The 11,762-nt window shown below is 43.9% G+C and overlaps 1 long non-coding RNA gene and 1 pseudogene across 1 annotated transcript; both read left to right on the top strand.

The window, feature by feature from the left end:
- The first annotated feature begins 1,261 nt into the window (after positions 1–1,261).
- LOC143345644 (uncharacterized) lies at positions 1,262–11,748 on the top strand. Its single transcript, XR_013080289.1, has 5 exons — positions 1,262–1,322; positions 4,027–4,126; positions 9,489–9,702; positions 9,779–10,100; positions 11,706–11,748. It is a non-coding gene; the product is annotated as an uncharacterized LOC143345644 (long non-coding RNA).
- LOC143345626 (uncharacterized) lies at positions 4,150–5,069 on the top strand (annotated as a pseudogene).
- Positions 11,749–11,762: the final 14 nt, after the last annotated feature.

The raw sequence follows: 11,762 nt of genomic DNA, 5'->3' as shown, positions 1-11,762 counted from the left end.
AATGGAAATGCAAACTAAAACTGTGATCTTCGTGACATTTTGTCTTGCTATTATTTAAAGTCGCGCGTAGTTGCGAAGGGTTAAACATAACTGGGGGTGCATAGGTAGAGGATAAAGAGGACAAATTATCGAAGCTCGTCCCAAAGGCCACGCCCATGATGATTCTTTAACAAAGCCAGCACCAGGAAGCAGAAAGGAGTTCTGGGCTGCGATCCTAGAAGATGACGAAGGGTATCAGCGGGCGAGGGACGGGAGTGGTTCTTTGTCTCGAGGGTTCGGATTCTGGAGATAGAGGCTAATTCCCAGCTTCCACCCCTCGAGGAATGTCGACGTTTGAGCTTCTCTCGTCCACCTTTCCGTCCTTTCGTCCTCTTTCCTTCGCTTTGCTGGCTACTTTGATGTTCCTAATTTGATTGAAGGAATCCGCCGTGCGGATCCTAACTTCGTCTTTATCGATTGCTGTTTTGTTCGGCGTCGCTAGGAGAGAATCCGATAGAGGATCCTCGCGATGCAACTCGGTATCCTTTCGAGGGCTTTGTCGCGGCCCCGTTTCTTTGGAATCTCCTGTAATCGAGCCGACCATTGTTCGATTCACGAGATCAAGCTTCATAGACGAGCAGACGAAGACGTTCGTCCAAGAATATTTAAATCTGAAAGCTGCTCTCGATTGTAGCTCGGAATTACTTGGTTAGCAAATAAGTAACGTCGAATTTTCAAGATAGATTTAGGTTTTAAGTGGACCTTGTTTTGAAAATTGTTAAAATAAATGACACTCGAGGCAGCATATCATCAGCCTCAACTCAATCCTTTTTACGACGAGATGTAGACAATAGCTCTAGCGATTAAGGATCCTCTGTAACTGAAAATAATTCACGTTTCGCGACGCTGGAGATTAGGATAACATTCTCAACAAGAATCGCTGGTCCAGAACACTTAAAATTGTAAAATTTCAATCGAGGATCGAACTAGATCCTCGAGTCTATTAACGGAGTTTAGCGACCGTGGTCGAGGCAGCGTCAAACGGTCGTCCAATTAACAAACCGTGTTCCCGATCGAATTTAATTAGCCGATCGGGATCGGGTCGAGTCACCGGGACGAAAGAAAAGTATCAATGCCTCGCAGGATTTCCTAATTTTCTTTCCTTTTTTCGCCCGTCCCGTTCGTTCGGTTCCCATAAGGGCGGTGGAAAAAAGGAAACTTTATCAGGAAACTCGATAAAGGGAGTCCGCGAATTTTCTGCGAAACCGGAGAGATTCTGACTGGACCGCGCCGTATCTTATCGTGAAGCAGACGTCCACGCCAGAATCCTGGCTTCCATATAGGTACGTACCTGTATCATATCTGCGTCGTTCACATATCTGGATAGACCGCATCATATTCCTCCCCGCCGTCCTCCAGCCCCTGTCTCGATACATATACACAGTCTGGCCGAACGTGTATCAATATTATATCGCGAAATATCGAACGAACGCCGCGTTTCTCTATTATTTCGCGTCGTACGCGACGCTACCGTCGGGATCCTCTGTTTTGTATAGAACCATAACTTTTTTCTTCCAACAGACACGTCTCGATACTCGAGCGAAATTCGTGGATCCCTTTCTCGAACTGACGTTTCAAAATATTAGTTAAATCAATGTTTTCGAAAGCAGTAACCCCGGCCAAATAAGAGTTTATATCCGACAGAAAAGGATCCAAGATGTTTCGTAGCAAGTTTCGTATCTCCTAAAGAAATTGATAGTTTTGAATTTCAACCGCGTCTTAAAACACTGAAAATCTGAGGTCCTCCTACCGTTTTGTCGCAGTTTGTACTGTCGAGTAAAAAGAATTAATAGATTATTAAATGTAATTAAGTGCGTTTCAAAGAGATTCGTGCCAGTCTGGTTCGTATTTATTTTTACGCATTACTTCGGTAAACACTGTATAAAAAATGGCCTGTACACATCGGCAACGTGCCTATTATCGGCATTCGAACGGTATTAATCTGGTCGGGCTAATTGCATGTCGATTGCAGCGATCGTAACGAGCGTCGATAAATACTGGAGTCCGAAGTGAAAAGTTCCCGTTCCGCGGCGGACTTCCTGTGGACGCGAAAGGCTTCGGAGTTTTACGAGCCGAAAACTGTAGCTACAAGGCGTTCCATAGACACGGCGTGATCGCGATCGTTTTATGGCGATGAGCGCCGCAATTTCGCGAGCGTTATCGAACGAAGTAATTATACCGTGCGAATTCGACGCTCCCCACTAATCGCCTTGCGTTCGTTAGTGCATCACAAAGTGGCAATTTGTTCAACCGTATGTATGAGACCAATCCGGTGTTTCTCAATTTTACATTTTCTCTGCCTGCGATGTGCTCCAGCCTGTTACGTTCAGAGTCATTCGAATCGTTTCGAATAAATATTTATCTTGGTTAATCAATCAATCAGTATACGAATTAAATTCTGGTAAGACTGGACCCATGGGCGATGGGACGCGTTTACATTTCGTTGAAAAACAGAATCCACGTCGAGAAAGATGTTTGATTTATCAACATCGACCGCTCACGGCGATCGAACCACTCTTCCCCTCGAATTTTGCAAAGACCCACGGATACACTCAGAAACGTTTGTCCAAGGGATGGAGAAATGGTGGCCGTAGGGTGGCACAATCGCATTACTAATGATTTTACTTCGGGCGACCCTCAGGGCCGTCATATCGATACGATAGGACCGCGATACGCCGCCGGAAACGCCAGTCGGATAAACCGGGACCACTCAGACCACCCCTCTCCACTTTCCTTTCGATCCAAAGCGTCCGCGGGGGCGACGAAGACGGAAAACTTGAGATCAGGGGTTACGTCTAGCTGATCGGCCTCCCCCCCCCCCTCTCGAACTATCGATGATTTCGTTTACCTCGAACGAGGACAAAAACCGAATTGCTTGAGACAATATACCAACGCACGAGTTCCCAGGGGCGACATTTGCCTAGAATTATGGCTCTCGAAAAGGATCAACGAATTTGCCTGGCTCTCACGTTCTTTTAAAATAATCGTACCACTGGTGGATGGGGTAAATTTTTTGTTAAAATTTTGAAACGACCTCAAAGAGTTAAATAAGAAATTTCTTTGAGTTTTCTTCGAATTTTTCGTGGAATGTTCGAACGCAAAGAACGCAAATAAGCGTCGCGGAAATGCGAAGGAACGCGCGGAGGGTTCGGCGGAAGTAAATTCGAAGACTGTCGATTTCGGGGGTCGTTACGCTCCCGCGAGGCGCTACGGGGTGTCTCTCCCTTCCTGCGACTAAACGTCGACGTTTCTCTCCGCCATTCTTCTCGTCCCTCGTCGCGATATTCCGTTTCCACGTCTGGAAATCCCTCGCGGCGCTCACTCAATCATACGCTATTTGTGTCGCAGCGAGTACTCGCCGCAAGAAAAGGCGTCCATCCAGCAAGAAACTCACCCTTCCTTCGCGCTGTCACTCTGCCCTCACCCCCTCCCCGTCCCCCTTTCTCGGCTTCTAATCGGTGTTTCCTCGCGACGACTCGCAACCGTGCTGGATTCTTGCTCGACTGGTAATCCGATTTCGATTCGACGAACCGTTAAATATTTACCCTGACTGAATGGATTGATAAATATACTCGCGTACCCCGAAATGTGTCGTAAACCATATGCTGTTTATCGTCGAAAAGCATGTGGATACTCCTTCGAACGAGACCGGTGGAATGAAATTTTTTCGTAGAATGTGAACTTGTCCGTTCATTGCTTACTTTTTCTACTTGCACCAATGTCCAAGTCCTCTAAATCATTATACATCCATATTTTTGGGTGTTCAGGACTTTTCACTGCGAAGCTAAGTATTTAATCGTTCAAAAGCAAAATTTGTTGACCTCGTAGAGAAGTCAACGCGTTAATTGCAGGGTACATTTCACCTTTGCTTTTGGCAAATTTGATAAACGTAATTTATTTGCATTTAACGTAAATTCTCTCTAGCTGACTGAAAATCAGCCGCTTTGAGTATTAAGAAATTACATCGAGTTTTCTTGTGTGTTCCAGGGAAGGAGAATGCAGCGTCCAGCGCACGCAGGGTGCAGCAACCATGAAACGCTTATTGTCGGCCAACCCCTTCCAAGGAGTTTCCACGGGACATCTTCCGGTAATTCCCCGCTACGACGAGCAATGTCTCTGTTTTTCCGTGTCTCCCCCGGCGCGGAAGCGATTTTTATTTGGCGCAGTATGCGCTTCATAATCCACTGGACTCCTCGAACGTCGAATTTCTTTTTGTCCACTGCTTCCTACCCGAACGATCCCCCGTTTTCTTGCCCGGGTTTCTCCACCGGGGTGGAGATCGCCTTTGTGCGTCCATAGGAACGGACTGACAGGTGGAAATGGACGATTAAGCGGCCGACAATCCCGCCAGGAATTGTCCAGAAGTGTTTCCAGGCGTGGCGTTGCTGCGTGTAAAAACCAGCCGTGACTGGTACAACGCGCATCGCTATTCGGCGATGAATTGTGTGGGGATCGATGTCACGTCAAAAAACTACACGTTATTGGTCGTCGAGATAGTAAGCTAGAAATTGTTAATGTTCTTAAAAAGGACCACCGATATGGGTCCTTGCCATTTTCCAGTGCTATCCGTTTTAATTGATTATTTGTTAGAACGCGTGAGATTTAAAGCGTTCGTAGCTGCCCGGAAGAGTCGAGTGATATTTTCGTGGGAACACAGAGAAACGTTGTAGGAAATGGTTCCTGGTTGGCAGCGTAAAGGGTTAAAGCCGATCGAGAAAAACGTCTCTCGATCTCGAGTCCTGAATTACGTGCTCGCTTTCGCGCGGAATACGACGCGAGGCTCGCGATATCCGAAACGAGATACAGCTTTCGAGCGAACACCAAGAGGGAGGAACACAGACAGAACGAAGAAAGAAGAGGAACGAAAGGGGAAAGAAATATTATTTATGGGACGGTCGAATGGTGGTGCCGGCGTGCCATGCATAGACAGCACCTCGTTCTGGCTGGCAAACGAATGGCTCGTTTTCTGTCCGCAAATGTACGGAAATGCCGGTCGAGAGCTATTTCTTAATATTCGTCGATATCGCTAGATCCCCCGAGGCTGAACGTGCCTTTTGTACGTTTCCATAGAAACCCGATGTCGTCGCGGATTCTGAACGATTCCCGTGGCCGTGTTTCGTTGATCATGGGAGCGTTCCTCTCGACTAAAGGAAGATATAGGATTTCGAATACACGATTCAATTATTTTTTAATTTTACCGACGCGTTCTTGGAACACGCAACGGACATTTTACGCGTTGGAATATTTTCGTTAGGCATTGTCCGTGGACTCTTAAGATAGAAACGCGAAGAGCACTATGGCGGCTCGGCGCGTCATTGAAATGTAAGAGAGGCCGAGTTCGAGGCGGGCAGGTCTCGATGGGGACGGATGCAGCTTTTCACGAGTGCTTTTACCAGTCGCATATGTGACCGCCGTCTCTTTTATCCCCCGTTTTATATTCCTGGCACCGTGCTCCGTATCCCCTCCACCTATCGAGCTTCCTCGAAGGATGATCGCACCAACCCCCGAAAACCTCGAGCCGATCGTGTCGAGAGGAGCTTCCACCCTCCCGTGCGAGTTCCCGACCAAAGAAATCTTTCTTCATATTCACTGGGGAGTGATACTCCGACATAACGTAACAAATTTCCTCCAGTTTCTCCGTGGTTCTCCCCTCCCCCGAACGAGGAACGCTCGAACGCGCATTTAAATCGTCAGACGTCGTCTTTTTCCTGGTTTCGCGGGAGACCAACCCTCTGGACGCGCTGCTAGGCGGACCACGAGTGGTTGTACCTTTCAACCAGGCAACGAAAAACACGGTCGGACCGCCACGACCGCCCAGGGACCGATTCTTCCCACGCACAATTTACAGTTTCACGTTCTATTCCCATCGCGCGTTCGACAACTCAAAGATGATCGGGGACGGATAAACTCGTTTTACCTTGCTGTTTGCCAATCATCTTTCCACTATGGCGTCGCTATCAGAACGGTGGATCGTTGTTTATCGTCGTTACGACGATTTGTATATCGCTGGATGCGTCTGGCGTTTCCAGACACTCTGAAAAGTGAAATTGGATGGAAATTTAATCCTTTGACGCTCAGTTATAATTTATGATAATTTATTTTGGTATTCAAATGACTCTTCCAGTCTCCTTCTTAATCCATGTCTGTGGATGACGTAATGTATAACATAAAGGGTGGGGGTTGTGCGAAACAGCAATATTATTTTTAACCGGGAATTTTAAAGACCTTGATGAGATCATTACGTTGAGAAATCTAATTTGAGGAAGGCTTATTAAAATGTTTAATGTATATCATTTCGAATGTAAGACGTTTAAAATAATTGGACTCAATATCCATAATTCTAACGTCATCCCAGTTTAAATTGTAGCAATTATCTTGGCAGTGTGTACTAATCACACAGTGTAGAATTATTAATGTTATAACGGTGTTCTTTCAGTCTCGTAGATTATTTACGTTTCGATCGTCCTATGTAATTTTTCGAACACCGCTTATATTTAATTTTATAAACAGAGTTACGAACATCGAGTCTATTTAATTTAATGCAATTCGAAAATTAGTTTTGCTCGCGTATGTTTTTTTTTTATTATTAGTTTGAAGATTCTGTAACTCGAAAGAATTCGTTTTGGTATCAGTTTCAAGTACTTGAACGGTATTAGGCATGGAGTGAACAAATTTCAGGTGACGCGAATCAGTTAGGTGTTAATGGCAGCTCATTCAACGGTTTCGTACAAGAAATCGAGGAACCAATGGTCACTTCGATTAATACTTTATCGATTCGACGCGGCGCGAGGCGGCCATGGCAAAAAGTCTTTTTGTAGAGATGCAAACTACTAGGGATGAACGGCGAACGAAGAAATTGGAGGTTTTTATCGGGGGGCTCGATATTTCTGTGGTGTCACGATGACAATGAGCAATCTGGAAATAGGTGTTAAATATATTTGTCACGGTTCTAATAACGTATAAGATCTCTGGTTCTTACGATTAATCCAGCAATCGATGGACTTTCGAGTGTTGTTTAAAAAGTAGACGAACCTTTTAACATTTCGTGGAATCGAATTTTCGAAGTCAACTCGCGTTACGATTGTTCTGTTTCGTCTTAATTTTTCCAGATCTAAATCGTTTCGATGCAATTGTAGACAAACTATAAGTACAGAGGGTAAAATTGTTGTGAAAGATTGTTGCATAATTTCATAATTATTTAGAAACCTGTTCACATTCTATCCTTCTTAAAATTTCTCGTTAAACGTTGCATCGGGGAACGGCTCGTGAGAACCACTGGTGGTTCCGGTTTATTAATTTTGTAAAAACTGTAGGACGCACGTTCACCGCCTTTTTCATGATTTAATTAGTTGCCATCGGTGGGGGCTGCCCACCTGGTCGAGGGGGACCACCATGGGACTCTCGAACCCTGGACGTAACCTCGGAGTCTAACGACGTGGAACACTCTTGTTCTTCGGCAGTGTGCCGGTCGCGGTTCCGTAACGCGTTAAATTTATCGACAAGGAAGTTTCTTCTTCGTTTCATTATTCACGTAAATCGATCTCTCTATCTCGATCTTCGTGTCAAACTAATTGCTCTGGATAAATTCACTGGAGAGGCTGGTGGGAGGTCCCTGAAGATTTCGAACGAGTAACAGATTCTAATCCTTGCCTATTTAATAGACAAAGTAATAATTTTAACTAGATTAATGGACATTCGACTTTCCAACGTTCCATGTAGAGAATTATAATATTTGTACCTTCTGCGGTGGTTTTAATATTTAATCTACTCGGCTAATAAAAATAAAATATTCCATTTCACTAAAAAAATAGATTAATTCCGAAACAGCACACCTATAAATAAACTCATTACTTTCCAAGTGGTTGATGAAAATCATTAATATGAAATTATTATCAACCAACAATAAGTACCGATGAACATAAACAGTTTTCTATTTTATAATCTATCGGCAATCAGAGCAGAAACGTGCTTTACGGGAATTGCAAATAAATAGACAGAGTAATAAATATTGCTAATCCGTCTGGATAAATATTTATTTCTTTCCTTTAATGCAGATTGATATTATGTTAATAAAGATTTTTACTCCGCCGACGTAAGTAATTATTTCTTTCTCTTCGCGTGGATTAATGTTATTTATGCCTCGAGGAGGATCTAAAACCTTACGCGACCCAAATCTTTTCCTACGTATCTTTTTTGCAAACATTCAAAACGTTTCTCGACCGACTACGGTCAGTTTAATTGTCGCGATACGAAATGAATCGTCGTCACCGGAATAGACTCGCAATTAGCAGCGGACCCGGGATCGACCTCCGAGTGTTTCACACTTTCTCACTTGTCAGGTGGGCGGGACGGATCGGTAATTAGTGTGAAGACATTGTGGCTTCGAGGGTGACGAAGCAAGCACGAGTTCCCGCCACGTGAACAAGTCTGTCGAGACGGTCCCAGAGTTCTTGCCGTTCCCTGAACTTTGTTGTTTTAATCGAACGGAATTAGTTAATATCGTTCTTTGCTCCCCCTCTCCTTTCGTTCTCTTCTTTCTCGATTTTTTTTTTCTCTCTTCGCCGATATCGTGGTCCACGTATTTAGCCTCGTATCCCTCAACAATGGACGGGATTAATTGGTTTAGAACTTTCGTCGGTCGTTTGCGGCACATTGCGTTTTATTATACCTGCGCGCGGGCATTCAATTGACCATGACGAAATACTTTCCCCTAATTGAATAATCAACGGTTAATCAAACGTTTGGCTCCATTAAGATAGCGATCGGCCAGCCCACTTAGCGCGGCAAACGGCCCGAATAAGCAAGTAATTATTCACACAGTCATCTGAATAATTGCCGGGAAAGTTAAGCGCGCACGCCAGCGCGGCTGGCTTTATTAATAGCGACGCGTTTTTCGGTGCAACCGCCGCCGTTCGTCAGAGATAACGCTAATTTGCTTGTACCTACCATTGTGGTGTTTGTTCAGCGAAATTGCTATCGCGTATCTGAACGAGGAGCTTTTGTTATTTCGAAACCGATACTTCCGTGGTCTCCACGCTTTCGACAGACCTTCCGAAAGAAACACTTTACTTCTGCGCCCGGAGATCCATAGTCACGTAAATTATTGTATCTTGGCGAAACAACTTCATCATACTCTCGGGCGACGAATCCTTTGTTTTGTAATTCTTTTCATGTTGGTTAAAATCCTTATTAAAAAGAAAGAATATTCAACGAAAACTGATGACATTTTAACTTTTATAACACACTTTCTTTTCTTTTTTTTTTCAAACGTTCTCGTAGCCAAACAACCAACTCGACTAAATAATAAAGTTCTGCTTATCTATGATAAAATATTTTGCTATTTTTTCCAGCAAGATCGTCGGCGACATTTTGGTATATATTTTTCGGATAATCGCTTTTGGTTCGCGTTTCTTGTACGACGGATTACGCGATCGACGTTTCGTTTTCAGTTGCAGGAGACGTTCGCTGGTATCGCGTGTTCCCTTGGATGGCTGCATTTATTCATCCGCCACGGGCAACTGGACGCGTCGAGCGATCGACAGAGGGGAAGATCGGATCGAAGAATGCCCGGTTAAGTAAGAAGACATCGAAGAAGACCAGCTACGGAACGCGGAAAATAGGAGAAACGAACGGAGTAACAAATCGTAATGACAGGGGGGTGGGGTAAGAAGCTTGGATGAATATTGATCTCGAAATACCAGTTCTGACTCCGGCTATTCGCGTTGCGCGCTTTTTCCAGCCGCGTACGAGGATACGGCTACTGGGAAAATCTTCCCATGGCGGTGAGAAACGGCGATCGAGCCACGTCGGGTTAGGTTCGTCGAGTTCTCGACCGTGCTCGATCTATCTAATTCCTGATCGGTCCGGACGAACCAGAGGTTCGATGTCCATTCCGAGGAAACGTGCCAGAAGGAAAACGCTGTTTTCCACGAAGACGTCCTCGTTCCACGTTTTCACGATTTCACGAGGACTTCATATTCGTCGCTGGAACGCGAAACTTGATCAAGGATGAGAAACAAGGAATCGAAATCGATCGGGACCGGTAAAGCCAGAGGGAGAATGTAAGTACGAAATGTTAATGCGCGAATCGTCTTGTCCTCGTCTTGACGTCACCTATAATACTATGAAGTTAAAAATACCTAGTTCCATTTAAAACTATAACAGTGAGCTTAATTTCTTTTATCGAAAATCAAGCTGTTTTTAAATTTAAGCAACTGTAATTTCTGATTAACTTCGATGGGTAACATTTTTTTGTCAGACTAACGAAAGGGAATAATCGTGGGGACTAGTTCGCGCCTCACCCTGTATATTTTCTTCAGGAGGTAGAATAATAATATTGGTACGAATATTCTACAATTCTGCTTGAATAGTGCATTATAAGTTGCGAATAATCGTTAGATAAATTTGTTCGTCGAGCAACAGAGAGAGAATTTCGATTAAGGCCGCCATTAATTCAGGAAGGTTGATACGATACGAAGACAATTAAAACGAAGGGATCTTACGGCGAAGCATGGCGGCATGAGCACTCTATAAATATCCTGTTCTCGTAAAATTATCGGCACGTTCGCCATTAAGGAGAATGACACGAGTTACAGCGGGTACGAATTAAGAGACGCGGGATCGGGAGTATCTGTTGCCTTGTATTTATAGCGCGATCGTCTGCGTGGGCGGTCGTAGATCTACGATCGTGACTAATCGATTGCCCGATGCGATTAAAATACGTTGTAATTCAATTTTTATCGGTTACGGGGCCCCTCCCGTTCGACTCGATCACTTTTTCCACGCTCCGGCGAGCATTTTACTAAATTACTCGAGGCTACTGTGTAAAATATGGCCGCCGCCGATGATATCGTTGTATCGCCGCGCGAGACGCGCCAATGGGACTCGTTTAATTACACGATAAATTTTCATCCGAGCAAACACCTGTCCACAGTTTATTAAAAAGTAATTGGTCGATGTGTATCGTCGTTGCGCGGCGTGTTTGATAAATGAAATTTACTTGGCGATTAAAATTCGTGACTTTATGGGCGACCGAGGCGAGTCGAAAACAATTAATAGTAACGCTCGATTATTATTAAAGTGGTATACGATCGTTGTCCCGAGGCCATCGAACTAACGTATTTTGAAAAAGCAAGAGAATGATCAAATTTGTACGTAGTTCCAACATCTACAATTTTAATACGACGTTATTATTTGTGTTCAAAAGAATTATAAATGTACATACTAATCGGATTCTTGGCCTAACATTATCGCAATATACATCTAGTGTTGTGTGAATTATTAACTCCTTGGAAAATAGTTTAGTATTGCGATCGCGGAGCGGATGTTACTGTAAACAACCTTTTTACTATATTTTTTATTTGCCTAAGTCATTAGCGTTTTTGAACCGATGTACGCGTTTAAGAAGCTTATTTATCGTCGACACATTGAAACGCATTCGTTCATGAAAATTACCATTGCTTCAAACACGACTTCCTCCCCATCCAACAACTTGATACATTTATTTCCTGTCTCGTCACATCCGGTATTTTCTCCAGTCGTGTTCTCATATTATTAATATTGTTCTTTACATATACCTTCCAAACATTTTTACATATTTACCGATACTTTAATAATGCCGGAATCTTTCCTTTGTCATGCTTCTGTATCTGGAATTTTGATCAAAGTTTGGAGCACGAGACATCGTCGAGAAGAAAAATTACGCTATTGTAAGTATACGAATA

Source organism: Colletes latitarsis, chromosome 9, assembly GCF_051014445.1.
Source record: "Colletes latitarsis isolate SP2378_abdomen chromosome 9, iyColLati1, whole genome shotgun sequence".
In the NCBI taxonomy this organism is placed as follows: domain Eukaryota; kingdom Metazoa; phylum Arthropoda; class Insecta; order Hymenoptera; family Colletidae; genus Colletes; species Colletes latitarsis.
The sequence above is the reverse complement of the archived record's forward strand: the minus strand, read 5'-3'. Positions and strand labels throughout refer to the sequence as shown.